The sequence below is a fragment of the Nothobranchius furzeri genome, chromosome 19, assembly GCF_043380555.1.
Source record: "Nothobranchius furzeri strain GRZ-AD chromosome 19, NfurGRZ-RIMD1, whole genome shotgun sequence".
In the NCBI taxonomy this organism is placed as follows: Eukaryota; Metazoa; Chordata; class Actinopteri; order Cyprinodontiformes; family Nothobranchiidae; genus Nothobranchius; species Nothobranchius furzeri.
Genome location: NC_091759.1, coordinates 2,016,949 through 2,034,682, shown reverse-complemented (window position 1 = coordinate 2,034,682; position 17,734 = coordinate 2,016,949). Strand labels below are relative to the sequence as shown.

General features: G+C 39.9%; 1 long non-coding RNA gene across 1 annotated transcript; it reads right to left on the bottom strand.

Moving 5' to 3' along the window:
- Positions 1 to 14,530: 14,530 nt before the first annotated feature.
- Positions 14,531 to 16,734, bottom strand: LOC139064206 (uncharacterized). The gene is made up of 2 exons (XR_011517299.1): positions 16,244 to 16,734; positions 14,531 to 15,577 (listed from the first exon to the last, which is right to left on the bottom strand). It is a non-coding gene; the product is annotated as an uncharacterized lncRNA (long non-coding RNA).
- Between the last annotated feature and the right edge of the window lie 1,000 nt (positions 16,735 to 17,734).

Here is a 17,734-nt window from a genome sequence, read left to right as displayed (position 1 = left end):
CAACTACCTTGACGTCATCAGCAGTCGAAGGACCCCGAGCCGATCTTGCATCCGAGCAGATCTTGTACCGACACCGGAAGAAGATCAGTCTCTCAGTCTAAGATGAATTACTGAAATAAATGCACCATATTCTCATTTGTCCAGTTTTAGCTGTAGATTTCACAAGTTTGATTTGGTTTGGTGCCAACTGGGCTAGCTGTGAGCGCTTTGGGATGGGAGGGCCCATTGCAGCTCACTGAGTATGATACATATATTTACATTAGTGGGGCCTGGAAATTAGCTAAATACACCAACTAAATTGGTAATTTGGCAACTCTGTTTGTTTGCATCTTCTCCTCCTACATGCACGAGTTTTCGCCGATTACTCCGGCTTCCTAAATCCAAAAACATACAGGTTATTTGAAGTCCTTACTCGTCATCTTCAGCTAATCCAGACACATGTGTTGTTTGCATTCTGCCTGATAACATCAGAAAGAAATTCTGCAAGATATAAACTTTGTTTTAGTTTGAATAAAATTCAGTTTTATTGATTTCGACGGTTTGTTTCTGCAGTTTTTATCACTCAAATGAACATTTCTGTGAGAAAGGTGGGCAGACCTTGTTACAACAGAAGTCAATGCTTTGGTTTTACAGCATTCAACTCAGAGACACTTTTTACTAATGTGGAAAATATACGAGTTAAGCTTTCCTGCTGTAATGAATCACATAACCGGTGTAGCAGTCCTCAAAAGTTCACGGTGCATAAAAAACTTAATAAGCATGGCCTTCACCTTTACAGGCCCATAAAAACTGTGAAGTTAAGCTTCATTTTTTTAATAATGTAACAAAAATAATTTATTAAGACCAGCATACGTTGGTTACAATCTCTGTGGGGAGAGATTTTAAAAAGTTGGGTTTGATATTCACACGCTCGGCCACAGAAAGGTCAATAATCATTTTTAATACGGGCTTTAATGATATTCATGTTCATAGTCACCACCTTTGAATTGGATTTTGTGGCTAGCAATTGACTGTGCTTCTGTCTAAAAATAAATCTCTGTGGGAAATACTTTTTCTGATACTTTGTTGTGAGGAGGAAAACAGACGTGTGAGGGATAACAGGATGCAGATGTCGAATCTGCTTTTCTTTTCTTGATGGTGGTCTGTAAAACAAAATATTTTCTCACATCAAATTCATAATAACTGCATTTTTCTAAAAAATTCCCAAATATATACCAAAATATATGCAATAAAGTATTTCTTGTAATTTTCCTACAAAATGGTTGATTCACCTCGAAAAGCCATCACTGTGACCTATTCAGTTTTATTCCTCAAACTTTGATCTGATTTTTTTAATTAAAGTTTTACAAACTACTTACATGTTTGGTGTGTTGAAATTAACAGTGTAAAAATTACAAATAACACTCTATGGAGGAAATGGCTTTTACAAACAGAACTGAGTGTTGTGGCCAGACTGCAAGCTTTACAATCCAAAGAGCCACGATTCACATCGGTCCACATGGCTTACACTGGTTTAGAGCCACAACTGTTACGCCGTTTTTGAGAAATATCAACGGCAGATGATCGGTTCTCTGTTTATCTCAGAATCCTGAGAATAGTGTGAGAAATCTGAGAAAAAGTCAGAACTCTTGAGATTAAAGTCAGGATTCAGACTTTTCTGAGATTAAAGATACAAATGTGAAATAATCCCAAAACAGTTTAATGTCTCGGTCATGTTGGAAGAAAGATTACATTAAAACAGATTTCCTTCTCAGAGGTTGTCAGTTTATCTCTTTTTAAAAGTGGTCAAAGGGAGCCTTTGTTTGATATCACAACCCTGCAGGGTTGTCGAGTCTGCCAGCTAACGCTGCTGTGCTTTGGATAGATCCTGAGCCAGTAAACAGGAGCTACCCAGAAGTTATTTCTTGTACCTCTATGAAGCCCTGGATTCTTTTTGTTTCACTCTAATGTTGGGTAAAGAAGGCTAGAAGCTAGCACTTAGCTAACAATGCCAGTGGTAAATTAGAAGCAAATAGTTAGCTCTAAAAATAGCTCAAACTACTTTTTCTATTACAAACAATACAAAATTACAGTAAAATGTATTTAATATCTACTTATCAACTGTGTGAGGTTCGTCTTCTGTCGTTAATTAGAATTTTCTGCTGGCAGCAGCCCTCAAACTCAGAACAGGACTGAGAGGGTCACTTTTTGTTTTGAAATTGGGCTGTAGTATCCAAACATTGCTACGTTTCATTCTTATACAGAGCTATTAAAGCTACAATTATTAAACAATATAGTATATTTTTAACAAAACAGATTACTGTCGGACACTAATGAAAGTTATTGAAAAAGAGATCCCATTTCTGATCAAATATGGATTAGTAGGGATGTGAATCTTAGAGCAACTCACGATTTGATTTGATTCAATTCAATTCCGATTCTCGGGGTGCCGATTTGATTCAGAATCGATTCTCGATTCTCAATTTAAATCGATTCACAATCAGTATTAAAAAAGAGTGTTAGCTCCAGGATGAACTACTTTGTTGTACAAGTTAGTTAAAGCTATGGGACATTTCTATTTGACTTTAAACTGGTCATGCTCCAAAAATGCAAATTTACAATGTAAAATAAAGCGATTCTAAAACTGTAAACAGAAACAATCTTTTGACCAAAAGGCAACATTTATTTTTGCTTACCTTGTAAAATATAACAAATCTGTAGTTACCCAACAGTAGCTTAGGAAGTAATACGGTCAAATACTTTTCAAGTATGTGTAGAAACAAGTTACATGAGTAATCCTGAGTACTCATTTATCAACTTAGAAAATAAATATGAGAATATCTCAAATTTCTGAGTATGGAAAAAATTACATTCAAGTGCTCTCTTATCAGCAGATTCAAACATAAATCATCTCAATTTATGGGACCACAAACATAAACGGAGTACGGACTCTCCTAACAAAGATCAAAAAAGTTCATCTCAAACCTGTAACACAACACATATTTGAGTTCTTGGAATCGATTCTGAACCTTTATAAATAAGAATCCCCATTCAGACTTGAATCGATTTTTTTCAGCACCTCTATGGATTAGTGAAATATTTTAAAATATAATATATTTGAGGATCTGCCTCAATGTCGTCTTCCTCCTCTTCATCATCATCACTGATGGCAAGATTGGCTGGCACAATAACTCTCCTCCATTTTCATAGAAATCTTAGTTTAAAACAGCACAACGTATTCAATATAGTAATTGTTCTTGTTACCATGATTATGAGGATTATGACTATAGAACTATAGATTTTACCTAAAATTATACATAATTTCTTTTACTTGTTCAAGGCGTATTTTCAAATATGGCAACTTTGATATTCATACTATGATTTCTCATTGATTTTTACATCTACAACACATGCATTGTTAGTTTTAGAGATCTGTCCGCAAACACAAGAGGAGACCGTTATTTGGTGCGTCATAGCGCCGCACTGATTGGTGGAATGGCACCATGGTGTGAACCATGAATAGCTTTATCCGTAATGATTGTTTAGGGGATAAATCTAATTCTAAGAGCCCATGAAAAGGCGCACCAACATCATTTATGATGTGAGTGGAAAAGTCTAAATACGGACAATGGCCCTATGAAGTGATAAGTAGGGAAAAAAAGAACTTGCCAGAAGAGTATTGATTATTTTCAAAGGGAAGTTGACATTTTTGGAAAATATATGTAACAGAACATAAATAGATCAGAAAAGCATCATGGTTACTTTTAGTCATTCTGTTCCGGAAATTCAATGCAATTTCTCAATGGAAAAACTGGAAAGTTGCATAATCCTGGATTTTTTATTACCTCTTTATTTAAAACAAGAGTTAGTTTTAATACTTTTTAGCCAAAGAGCCATTGTGGAAATTCCAAAGACTCACTTGTGGCTACAGATCCACAGACTGCAGACCCCTGTAGCCATTCATGTAATGTTATTCCATAAAATTCTACATCAGTAGCAATTTTGATTGACTGAACTTATGTACATATACAGGTATTTAGGTAAGTGGGTAGAAACCAAGCCCCCACAATGCGGCTCAAAAATTGAGGCCAACCCGGAAGTACCAAAAATTGCAGTTCCACCCTCATCCGCTGGGGGCTGGTGTCAGAGGCGAGCAAATCCTCATTGACTCCGATGTTAAAAATACCAATTTCACAGCAGAAATAAACATGTTTACAGCCTGGTACCAAAACATGTTTTTGGTTTAAATGATCTAGTTTACACTCATGACAACTCTGAGGGGGGTGAATTTTTTTCTCACTATTCTGTTTAAGTGTATTAAAAGCCTAAAATTCTGTATAATTAATGAGCATCAGACCCACGTGACCACAGAGCTAGCTCCGGGGAAAGGCCTCAGTAGAGCCTCGGTCTGGCTTGGCAACTGCTCCGGGATTTTGAGTCTCTGTGTTTGTGTATTCTTTTTTGGATGTTTTTTGTGCAATTGTTGGACAAAATGAATTGCTGTGGCATTAATTGCACTAATAGAGCGTCCAAGGAGTCTCCACTTCATTTTTTTCGGTAAGTAAAATTATATTTATGTATTTTAGGTCACTGCCGAGCTGAGCTTAGATTTTAACATGTACTGTTTAACCATGACATTTAAATGTAATAGGGTAAAACCCAGTGCATTTAACATAATGCTGCACTTTAGAAAATTGGTTGAAATATAACATGTTGGTGGAGCTGGGTTCCGACTATCGGCTTGTGGAGCTCTCGGGAGACCTCTGTTTTCCACCCGGTTCTCCCCTCCCCGCAGCTCGGCACATCTCTGTCTGATCGTGGCTTCTGTGTGCTGCGCGGGCTGCCGGCTTGTGGAGCTCTGGGATGGAAACCTTTCCACCCGGTTCTCCCCAGCGGCAGCTCTGCGCATCTCAGATCGCAGCGGCGCTTGTCTGCTGTGCGGCTGCTGTCTTGTGGAGCTCTCGGGAGACCTCTGTGTTCCACCCGGTTTTACCCAGCGGTCAGCCCGGCATATCTCTGACTCAGAAGCTCTGGTGTTGTGCACAGTTAACTCCGGTTGTAGCTAGGTTGCTACCTCTGTTAGCTTAGCTCCCACCTCCGCGTTAGCTTTGGGTTAGCTTCAGGTTAGCTTGTAGCTAGTTCGACCGGGTGTCGTCAGTTGATCCCAGCCTTACAACCCCACCCTCAGCTCCACCTCTCTTCCCTTTTGTGGAATTGTCTGGGCTTGACGGAACCTGTGACACGGTCAAAATGGCGGTGGTGGCCACCTCCCATTTTTCTTCAAAAACGTGTTATTGGAGCCTATGGAAACCCATTGTCCAATACTTATATGTCGATGGTAGAAACTATGCATCGTCTATTAATAAAATAGCAACTATATAGTAACCTATTACATTTGATTATGTAAATATATGGCAATATAACTAAGGGTGGGACTTATTTAAATTTTTAATCAGATTCATTATAGGTTTTGTAATTAATTATTCTTGATTAATTGCATTTTAATTGTTTCAAGACAATTCGCCCCCAATTGATTTTTTTAAAATTAAAAATAATGTTAGTGAGACACAAATGACATACCTACATTTTAAAGAGTGCATTTATGTAACCTCAAGTTATATTTGATTATTTTAGTTTCATTATAAAGGTAACCATTGTGGGAGTTGTTGGGATGTGTGTATTAGTATGTGAATTGAACTGAACACTAGGTGGCAGCAAAGCACAGCTAATATCTATATAGAGAGAGGTGTAGTGTAGAGTTCAGGGGAAGTTCTGCTTAGTTACAAGATGAATTCTGAGTGTGTTCCTGTCCCTCCTGCTGTTTTAAAGTTCATATGGATAAGGTTACTGCCTGCCGATTTTCTAATAACTAGAAAATACAACAGTAAAAAAATGTAGATTTATAATTATTTATTTCTCTTCATGAAGAGCAATTTGCCATGACTCATTTAAGTGTAGTTGTAATTGTGTTTGGAGCACATAAAAACGTTTTTTATAGTCTTGTTGCCGAGGCTTTGCTGTTTTTTTAGAGGTGCAGCTTGATGATATTTATTGGCATGTAGGGCGTAAATCTGATGCTTAACCGGCTCATGTGTTAAAAATGATTGAAGCATTATTATAATTAATTAATCATAATTAATGTTTTAAATTCCCACCTCTAAATAAAACATATATGAAAAATAAAATTGGCCCTTCCATTCTTTTTCATATCATTGACACGTGCTGTTCACTGCCTTCCTGCATCTCCAGTGTGCTTTATGCAAAACAAGCTAAAGTTAGCATGAGAGCAAGATTAAATGGACGCTGGTGCTCTTTATGCACATTAGGACCAATGAAGCCTGGGTGGTGTACGTTCTCCGATGGGCAGGTCTGGCAGCTCTGCCCACTACTTGATTTGGCCACTCCGACAACCCATCAGCCTGGTGAGGTCAAGCCCTACAGAGTGTCAGAGAGGTGGTAAGATGATCTATACCTCCAGTGCCTCTGGTTTTAACCTACTGTTTTGTTGTTTTTCTCCTTTTGTGCCAGTATCAACTTTTCCCCCATCTGCTGGGGACGTGTCTCTTATCACAGCAAGACGTTAGAGTATTAACCCTTTGTGGCTCTGCCGTGTGGATGGAGACAGTAATTATTTACAGTTCTGTTTTATTTCACTGGTGAAAATGAGGTCGTTTGTATTTTTATTGGTAGCTAAACCACTTTTTGGCTTGTTTTAGGTGTTTTATTAAGCAAGAGGTATGCATGTTGAGCTATGAGGACATGGCACAAGGACATGGACGATTACAAAATGTTCACTCTTAGGTTTATTTTCAGCCATTTATTTTGTGACTCCTAAAAAATTAGTTTCCATTTTTGGTCTGAATTTGTTCGGGTTTAGGAATCAAGACCTCTGGGTTCAGTTTAGGAAAACAGTTGATTTAAACAGCATTATTCACAAAATAATAATCCAGTTTTACTAAATTAAACGTCTTTCTAACACAAAGAACGAAAAGAGATGAGCCGTTCTGTTGTTGGTGACATCTGCTGTAATCCAGATGTTTCTCAGCCACATGTTGTGCATGCTGATTCTTCAGGCCCGTTTCATTTTATTACAGTACGGTAGTGGATGCACACAGAGCTGAAAACAGGCGTAATTCACATCTGTCAACAAATTAAAAAAATCAAGTCAAATCTCAGCTCACTCGGGTAAATTTGTGTTTCAGATCATGGGAATCAGGACGGTATGAAAGGATGGTGCTCTGCTTCTCTGTGTACCTTTGTGTCAGCGTCTTTATATGAACAATGTGTGTGTGTGTGTGTGTGTGTGTGTGTGTGTGTGTGTGTGTGTGTGTGCGCTCAGGTGGCAGATACCCTCGGTAAATCACTTCAGATCCATTTATTCAGAGGGCCTGTGTGCAGATGACACCTGCACAACGCTGCCAAAGAAGTGCCACAATGTCGACTTCGTTTGCAGCTCTGACCCTCCCTCCCTTCCCCAGCTGGTGTGTGATGGTGTGCACGCACGTCTGTTTGTGTGCAAGCATGTATTTGCTGTGCGGCATGTCTTTATTTGTGTCTATGTTCGGTAGCTCAACAGAATGTTTCTTTCCCAGAAAGGAATTCTAAGATGAAGTGCTGTGAAAAAGCAATTATCCCTCATAAATGTCTTCTTTTTGTTGCATTTTTGCCACACTTAAAAACCAAGCTCACCATTTTGGAAAATGATGTTAAGTTTTAAAGAATGCAGAGCAACGCTGAAAGCACTGCAGGCTTCACTTGGTTAAGGTGACCCAATAAAACATCTTGATGAGCCACTAAACCTTTTGGGGAAATATCATGTGGACTCATGAGATGAAAGGCGAACTTTGTGGATGCATGTGTCTCATCTGGTGTGAAACTAACCCCGTTTTTCAGGAGAAACCACCTCACAGCAACAGTCAGACACGGTGGTGGTAGTGTGATGGTCTGGGGATGCGTTGCTGCTCCGGGATCTGGATCATTCGCTGTAAAATGATGAAACCATGAATTATCTTCACTACCAGCAAATCCTGAAGGAGGATGACCCTTGCATAGGTCAGTTATGTTTTAAAAACTTCCAGTTTGTTTGAATCAAAATAATCCTGCAAAGAAGGGATGAAATTCCTCAATGGTGATGCGAGAGACTCCTAACTAGATTTCGCAAAAGGCTGATTGCAACAATTATTTGAAACAACACTTTTCATTTCTGTAGGTCATATTTGTCTCGTAAAATCTGATCGCTGATCTGAAACATTTAATTGTGACAAAGAAAAGTGGAAGAAATCGTGTTTTTACTTTAACGGCATTCTGTTGCTGCCAAGATCCTTTCAATTACTCCTTAAAACCCAGCCTCACTTGTGAGGACGAGTGGGTAATTAAATCACTTTAATGAACAAAACTGCAGCTAAAAAGGAGGAATCTTTGGTTCTTAAATAGCAAATTAATTATTAAAACGCTTGAGATCAAATTAATGTTATTTTTAGACTGGATTCCTACTTTTTGATATGACAGCTGTCTCGCTGTGTTCAAAATGAGCTCGTTTGCGTTTGTCAGTCGCACGCTGACAGTCAGTTGTGACAGTTGTAAAGTGTTCTTGAAAAAGCGCCCAACGTGGACACTCAAGGCACTCAGACGAAAGATTTTGCAGGCTGTGATGTCTGTGTGTCAAATTACTTATCTCGCTAAGCATATGCTGGCACTTCAGAATCATATACTTCAAACCCGGGATCTTTCAAAAGCGTCAAGAAAAAAAAAAGAGGACCGTCTCATTCAACACATCAGTCATGTAGCCACCAGCAAAATGAGCGAGATGTCATTTGCACTCAACCAAAAGCTGCCGGTGACATTTAAAGACACTCTTGATGACTGTTTCAATTTGGAAAGTCTGTTAATGATCTTGTCTCCGCAGCCTTTTGTGCCGTTTCTCCTTATTTTTCTGAAGATACAAGTGAATGACAAAGAGGACTTAGATGTGCACTTCAGCTGAAGCAATTGCCAATTATTGATTTGAATCTTGAAGATTATCAGTAAATCTCCACAGCTCTCATTATCCAGCTGTTGGCCTAGTTTTGGGTTTTTTGATAAAGGAGTCAGAGTCAATCCAGCTTCCCTCTAATGACGAAACATGAAACAACGATTCCTTCTGTCACGAGTTTTTGAGCGGAAAAAAAGCAAAGCAGTCGTTTGATGAGCAAAAAAATACAATTAAACCAACAACACTGACCCAGTAAAACACTGAATCCAACATGGCAGTTTTTGAGCTCAACAAATATTCCACTCGGTTCCGGTTGTAAGGGATGGCTGAACTGTTTTACTTGGTTAAATGGCCCGTTTCGCTCTTGATGTTTAAATAAACAGGAGTAAAAGGAAGAGCTGAGACTAAAAAGGGGGGCTAATTAAATTGGCGAATGTGAGTGTGAGGGTTGTAAAAACGGAAAATCAGCTGACAAAATAGAAAAATGCAGCGACGAGACACCCTTCCTGACAAAAGCAACAACCGGAAAGGAAAGTTGGGATTAAGGAGGAAACGTTCCGTTTGTGTAATTGGTGCTGCTTGAGAGGCTAAAGGAAGAGATTTACTTTTGTTTGAAAACTTTTATTAGTTCAGCTGGAAGAAGGTTTTTAAATCTTTATCTTAAACGGACTACGAGTTATCGTTCCAGAAAGAAGTCATGTTTGACCTTTGACCCATACATTGCTTCTTTCCCACTGGTTTATATAGAAGCATCAGCCGTTTACAGAGTCATGACACAACAGTTGGTTTACATGACTTTAGCTGCGTGTGTAATGCCGAGGCTCATGTTTCTTTAAGATGCTGTGCTACAAACTGGAAAGTGGGGTAGAGTCACATGATTGCACAAAATCACATGACTCCACCCCCCCATCTCACCCAGACAGTAACAAGGGAAAGACATGAGAAAATGGAGGGTGATTCGCTGGTTGGAGCAGTGGGGCAGCAGGTAGTGGCCCACAGAAACTGGGGGCAGCTAATGAATCCAGTTCAAGTCTCACTAGTCATCATCACACTGGTGAAATTACATCTCTGCATCTGACCCATTCCCATGGGGAGCGGTGAGCTGCAGCCGTGGCTGCGCTTGTGAACTATTTGGTGGTTTAAATCCCCAATCCAACCCTTCAAAGCTGAGTGTCAAGCAGGGAGGTATTGGGTCCCATTGTTAAAGTCCTTGGTACAGCCCGACCGGTTTCCAACCCTGATCTTCTGGTCCCAACGTGGACTCTACCACTAGACCACTGAGCAGGTATTTGTGAATCGTTGTCGTGGTTTTGATAGTCCGCCTGCCTCTTGAGGATTGACAAGCTTTCAACGGAATAAAGGTCAGAGGAGTTTCCAAAACATGAACCCACAATTTTGATGTTTTCTTCCTCGAACCACCGACTTCTGACTCTAACTGGGACCTCCCACTGACACCTCACCCCGGCTTTCCACCAACGCATTAGCGTTGCATAACATTCACAAAGCTTGGTACGTAAACTCAATATTTGCACTGTCCTATAAGTGGCACATTTTAGACGTATTCTAGAAGGGTAGTGTCTAGCGATGGGTACCGATTCGGTATTTTTTAAGGTACCGACCGAATTCCACAGTACCGACTGAGCACCGATTCACGTCATTTGAAACGGTGCCTCGTTTCGGTACCCATCCTTCATAACGAGAACTTGCCTAGACAGCTGCTCATTCGCAAGAGCGTTATGTCGTCGGTCGCTGCAAGCCAGTTGTAAACAGAGCAGCATGGTAGAAAGAACGCACGCTAACATTTGGGTCCACTTCACTAAATGTGATGGGTAACTGGGTGATGATGAAACCAGCGACAACGATCTAAGTGAGACATCCTCATCTTAATCTGCGCCGGTAGGTAAATAAAAAGTTTAAGATAACGTTAGCTTGATATGTTAGCTTCCGTTTCGCTAATGGTGCGTTCGCTTTCTCCTCGGAACTCCGAATTTCCGACTAGAACATGAATGCGCTCTAAAATTTGGCTTCACTTTACTAAATGTGACGGGTGATTGGGTGAAGATGAAACCAGCGACAACAATCTAAGTGTGAGGCATCATCGTTTTAATCTGCTCCTGCAGCTAAATAAACTGTTTAAGATAATGTTAGCTTGATATGTTAGCTTCCATTGCCACCATTGTAATCATCTGATGGTGCGTTCGCTTTCTCCTCGGAAATTCTAACTTCCCAGTAGGAAAAATCTAATGAAAAAGGACGGCAAAAGGAATGAAGATACACAGTAAATTTAGTTCACAGTAAAGATGTTTGCTTCAGTTTAATTATCAGCTTATAAAACTACAAGGACGATGTTAAAATACAAACAGTTGTATGTTATTTATCGCGATATTTATCAAATATTGTTATAAATTGAGAAAAATATATATTTAGTTATAAAAGAGAATTTAAATATTAAACACTCAAAAGTATCGAAAATTGGTACCGTTAAGTACCGGTATCGATTCAAATGTCAAAGGTACCCATCGCTAGATCCCTCTGCTAAACTTACACTTTGAGAGCTACACTTCCAGAACGCATCAAGCTCAGCAGTTCAGGTGGGAGCGGACAGGAAGTCGAACATGAAAGCCGTGTAAAACCTCCGATAACTTTCAAAATAAAAGACGCATGAATTTTTCCAGTTGCTTAACTAGTTAAAAGAACATGTAATTACGTAATTAAAGTAAACAGAACGCACATTAAGCTACAGACCTTTTGGACACATGCCTTCTCCTTGCTTTTTATTGTGTGAACTGCCGAAATCACGTGTCATGTCACATTTCTCTGATGATTTTGTGACTTGGCGGAACAGCTCGGTGGAATGCTTTCGGCGTGATCGCAGGCCTGAAAATCTCCCATTGGGGAGAATTCCAAAGTGAATTCCAAAGTGAAAAAAGATTCCAAAGCTTTATACATTACGCAGCACTTACACATCCGGTGGAAAGCCCAGGTCAGGTGTTGAATTCTGTTATTTGCCCAGTCCTCTACATTCACCTTTCCAACATGTTTAGCTGTAATTAGTATTTTGAGACCTATTAAAAAAACATCGTAGGTGTTTGTGGGAGAGCAGGCATAACGTTCAGCCCCAGATAGAAACTCAGTGTTCTTCTCAGTGTTACACTCATCCAATTTGACCCAGAGAGATGCAAATATATAATCACAATCTCCCCACCCCCTGCACCTCACCTTACTCACCTTTGACCTTTTGTTTAGGGACATTTATAGGCCACTGTTTGCAGCACTGCTGATTATTGTCACTGGCTGATTCTTTCCACATATCCCTCTGAAGGATCGGGTCCACCCTGACATCCACTGACACGGGTGTTGTTGACCAGTGGGGCAGGTTTGATGGAGGGAGGGCGGTGGATAGCTAATTGTTTTTACCCATTTAGCTTCATTTTTGTGCAGCTGATGGTAAAAATTTGTTTTCATTAAGAAATCTTCACTAAGAAAATCTAAATGATGCCTCATCGCCGCCCTAATGAAGCAATATCAGTCATTCTTTTTGACAGAATCACCTCAGAGCTACTCACCCTGGTCCTGCATGTTTTAGCTGTCTCCCTGCTCCAACACAACTGTATCAATGACTGAATCACCTCTTCAGCCGGTCCTCAAGTTCTTCAGAAGCCCATCAATCACCCACTGATTAACAACCAGGTGTGCTGGTGCAAAGATTGGAAAGCCCTGACCGAAAACGTTTGATCTGATTGGTTAGTGTTAGTGTTAGAGTGTTTAGGGTTCAAACTCATTTAAAATATTAAATGGTGTGTGTTTGAAACATTTAATTGTGTGTTCCGTGTTTGCGTGTTTTGTCACTGATCTGATCATTCCTTTAATACGAAACTCCTTTTCTTCCCTAAAGTTCGTAATAAGGTGGAAAGCTAGAGATGGTACATCAAAACTCGGGTGAACTTTTCAAACTGGAAACCTTTTGAAGCAATGCTATTAAGCTTGGACAAAAAGTCCTTCAAATCCACACAAAACATTGGTAAAGTCAAAGATTTTTGACATTTTTGCTGCTAAAGAAGGTTCTACAAACTGTTGCACCATGGGACTGACTGATTTCTCCCACAAAACGCATTTCTATCTTATTTTTGATCAATAAGTAATGACGTGTTCGATTCTGGGTTGTGTGTGTTTTTTTTTTTACATTTGAGGTTATAGTTGAATGTTTTTCAGGTACATAAATACCTAGAGTGGATTTTTTTTCTCACAGACTCTAAATCCAGTAATAGGATGGGCTCGGTGAACACACCAAAGAGTCAGAAGCACTCATCCAGACTCGTAGCTCCCTAGACACCAGTTTGATGGGATTTAATAGCATCTGTGGGAAGCAAACCCATTCCACAAAACCCCACGCCACAGCCCACAGGCCCAAAGTATCTGTTGCTAACATCCTTTACAAGATACTCCAGGACACCGATGTTCTCTGTTCTGATGCGTGTTTGGGTGGCTAAAGGTAAATCAGGAATCAAGGGGGTTGATTCGTTTATATAAAAATGATTTCCACATGAGTTTATTTTGAAAGGTTCTGGACATTTTTCCTTAAACATCCTCAGCTATGAGAAAAATAATGTGTTCTGATTGGACAGATGAGCTAACGGCTAGTCGCCATGGGGCCATTTTAGGGCTGGACAATGGAGAAACAAATTTATATATATATATATATATATATATATATATATATAAACACAAACACACATATATGTGTGTGTGTGTGTTTTATATATATTAATTTGTTTCTCCATTGTCCAGCCCCAAATTGGCCCCATTGCGACTAGCCGTTAGCTCATCTGTCCAATCAGAACACATCATACATGTGTATATATATATATATATATATATATATGATATCTGTAATGTTTTTCAGGACAATCCCTTCCACCTCTCCTTGCTGCGAGATCTTGTTTAAATCACATGGTCTGTGGTTAGGTTTGAGAAGGGAGGGCATGGTGACGGAGCGTGCCTGGGTCTGTGTTTTTGATTGGTTGGGAGAAAATAATGACTTTAGTATTAAGCTACCTGACAGGCTAGGATGAAAACTAAAGGAACCTTTTTATTGAAGTTTATATGGAAACCTTTTTTTTTACTCACACCACACATCTAACAATAGATAAATATTATTATGAATTATTGTCTAGTTTGCTTTAACAGAATTCCAGTTTAAAACATGTCAGCTTACTTCTGCTGCAAAATAAAAACAGAACTCTAAAATAAACGTGTTTGTTCCGGTGTAGTGTTATTTGGCCCTAATCACACTACCTGTTAGCTTATCAATCCCATCAGAACAGCTCTCTTTTCCCCAAGTTAAAGCTGTTTCACAGTTAGCTCATCAATCATTCTTAATCGTAATCGTCCACCAGGAGCAAAAATCAAAAGATCTGATCTTCTCAAGCTAAATTAAAATTTGGGCTCTTGCTAGATTGCAGGATAGAATACACACAGATAAATAATATGTGAGGAAAACACCCTATAAAGAGCAATTTATGCCTTTTCGTACGTCAACCCCCCCCCCCCCCTCCCCCAAAAAAAAATCAGTACAAAAAATAATTACAGTAATTAACTTTATTTGTGCAGATCTTTACAGAACAACAGATACGACACCACAATAACATTCAGAACATCACATATCATCAATCATCAAGCACAGAGGAATAACAACATGCAGCGTCGTGAAGCTGTTTGATGCAGGTTTTAGATGTTTTCACCACATTTAGCAATTTCTCGAAGATCTAAAAGTTCTGACTGCTTGCAGAAAATCCCCCAAAAACAGTACATTTATTAATCCAGTTGCTATTAAACTAATTTAGAGATAGACCCAACAAAGAAGAGGTAGAGATCATTCAGCAACCCAGAAATGTTGCGGTGTCTTATTTTTCTCCTGTTTTTATCCTCAGCTTTATTCCTGCAGCTCTGCTAATCAAGTCCTTATCCTAAATGAGAAAGTAACGTTGACGTCTGGACGGAAGTGGCAAAATCCAAAGATCACCCACAGCCTGGCCTGTACAGGAGCTCATATCTCAGACAATTATTAGAAAATTAGTGCTTCTATTAAATGGACTAGCTTAAAGTAGGCCTACATTAAAATCTGCTGTGGTCTCCATTAGGAATGAATGCCTTGTGAGTTGTTTTCTGTATATAAAAAGGTCTGGCGCTTCTGTTTCAGGAAGTAAAAATATTCATGAGATGCCAACATCTCACCTCTGATTGGCTAACAGCAACACGACTCTTCCACTGCCTCCATTTGCTCCGCAACATCAAAACACAACCCTGAAGAAGTTCTGCCGCGCTGTAGAGATGCTAACGCTAACAATTAGCTGCTACAAGCTGAGACGTGCTCTGCTCTCTCCTGGATGCTAAATCAATGGTACTCTGTTGAAATGACATCCATCACAATTTTCCATTAACCTTAAAAAAATGTTGAAATATGAAGAATATCTGGTTAACATGACCCGTTTTTCAGTGGACTTCACTTTTAGAGTGAAGGAGTCCTTCAGAAGCCAAACATCATCAACTGACAGGTGGCTTTAGTTTTGGCGCTGGCGGCTGAAACGATTTCCGCAGAGCTGAGGCCTTTCTCCATCAGGATGAAATCTGACAGATGAAAACGTCAAGTTAAAGGCTCGTGTTTAACAAGTTGTTTCCAAAAATTTGTCTCATAAAAGCGTTGCTTTATTAGTCTGGTTGAGGGTAGAATCGTCCTGTGATTCTCAGATCTGCCTTTAGTCAGACTAACAGCATCCAGATCAGACACAATATTCCGTTTTTGATCAGATTCTGGCCTTTTATCCAGAAATTAGCTCCTTTCTGTTAAAACCTTCTGAAGGAAGTGGAGTCAGATCCTTTCTAAAACTATCAGCCAGACTGTTTGTCTTTACAGGAGCCTCCAGTAAAACTAACTATGCTAAGTCATGCAAATTTTATGCACACCGTCAACCTACATTGTGGCCGTTCTTCATTTATTTCATAAGCTACGGCTGCAATTAGATGACAGTTGATTGAAATCATGTGCGTTTTATGATACAGTTACTTTGTTAGCGCTGACAGGACGCCGCGCGATTCGGTGACAGTATGTTTTCTTTGCACGCAGAGATTAACTGCTATTATTGACCCTGATGCAAACCAGCGGGCGATGCATTCCAGACAAACTGCTCGTGATCTCGGTGATTTGCATGCAGCGTGTCATTTACCATATTTCCTGATTATCAAGTGATTTATCCTTTATTCAAATCTGCTTTGGAAGGGGCCCGGCCGTCCTACCTTTCTGCGGAGAATTAGATACGATAGTTTGGGGTCTGCAGAGAAAAGAGGAGCCTCATCAGTTGGGACTTGCTTTGTATGTTGGATTTCTGGTTCCCCTCCTTCGGCTCGCCTTGGAAGGGAGAGGTGCAGTTGATGAATTCTTAAGCAGATCTTGCTGATAATTGTATTTCATAACTGTCACACGGAGAGGGACTGTCCGCTGAGAAGCTATTTGTGTCACCGCATCCCCTCCCGCCCCTCCCTTTTGTGTCTCTTCTTCCTCTGCAGCCTCTTCAATAAAACTCAAACCACGACAGGGATTGTTAAGTCTTACCTCAAAGATTATTAAGTCCAAATGGAGAATTTATGGGTGACACTTCATAACAATTAATCCAAGATGCTTGATTAATAAAGTTCGCTCACCTCAGCAACACCCCACCCCCCTCTCTTCTTTTTCTTCTTCGCTAGAGTTGTCCTGCTTGAGTGGGATCGTGGAGGAAGAGGAGGAAGGGTGGGGGGTGGGGGGGGGGGGCAGATGTATGGGTGGCAGGATGGTTGTCAGGGACGACATGAGTGTCATTCTTTTTGATTAATGGAGCATTGTGACCCCGCCCATTAACAACCCCCCCTCCTCTTTTTCCCAGCATGCCCACTCTCACCTCTGAGCAACCCCCCCCCCCCCCCCCCCACACACACACACACACACACACACACACCTTCTCACCAGGTAAAAATAGATGTGGGCCAAGTTATGCGCTCCGCTTGGATTTGAGAGAGAAGTGATCTGATCTGAGAAAAAGATGAGGGGAGAACAGACGTAGAAGGGATGAAAAGTGCTCATTTGGAAAAATGTAAGAAAATATGAAGAAAAAAGATCAAATTAAAGTAGAACAAACCAAAAGGAAAGGTTGTGGAGAACAGGAGGGAAAAAGAGGGATTTTAGGAGAACGTCACCTAGCTAACCTTCACATCACGTTAAGTCAGCTGAGATTAATTAGTTGAGTGAGACTGAGCAATTAGGTCAATGTGTGTGTGTGTGTGTGTGTGTGTGTGTGTGTGTGTGTGTGTGTGTTCATGCATACCTCTATCTTTAGCACTTAAAAACAAATCTTATCAGAACAAAGCCAGAAAAAGCATTGACAACCTTTTTATTTTAATAAAATATTTGCCAATGATTAAATTGTTTAAAGATTAATGTTGTTGCATTCCTAATGGTAAGTATATCAGAATACTTTTCCAGGTAAAATTGCATGCGAGGAAACAAAACTAAAGGAAACTTGAGGTTTTTAACGCTGAAGAAGCCAAACCTACGGAGAGAATGTATTTAAAATGATGTGAAGGTGTTGAGGACGAGCTCATTTAAGACTCAGCATTTAGATGACAAGAAGAGAAGAAACACGAATTTAACACTAACTCAGCCTTTTAGCGTGCTGTGACCAGGGTCATCAGAATCAGAAGGGTTTATTGCCCCATGTGTGTGAGAAATAAGCAAAACTTCAATCACAGACC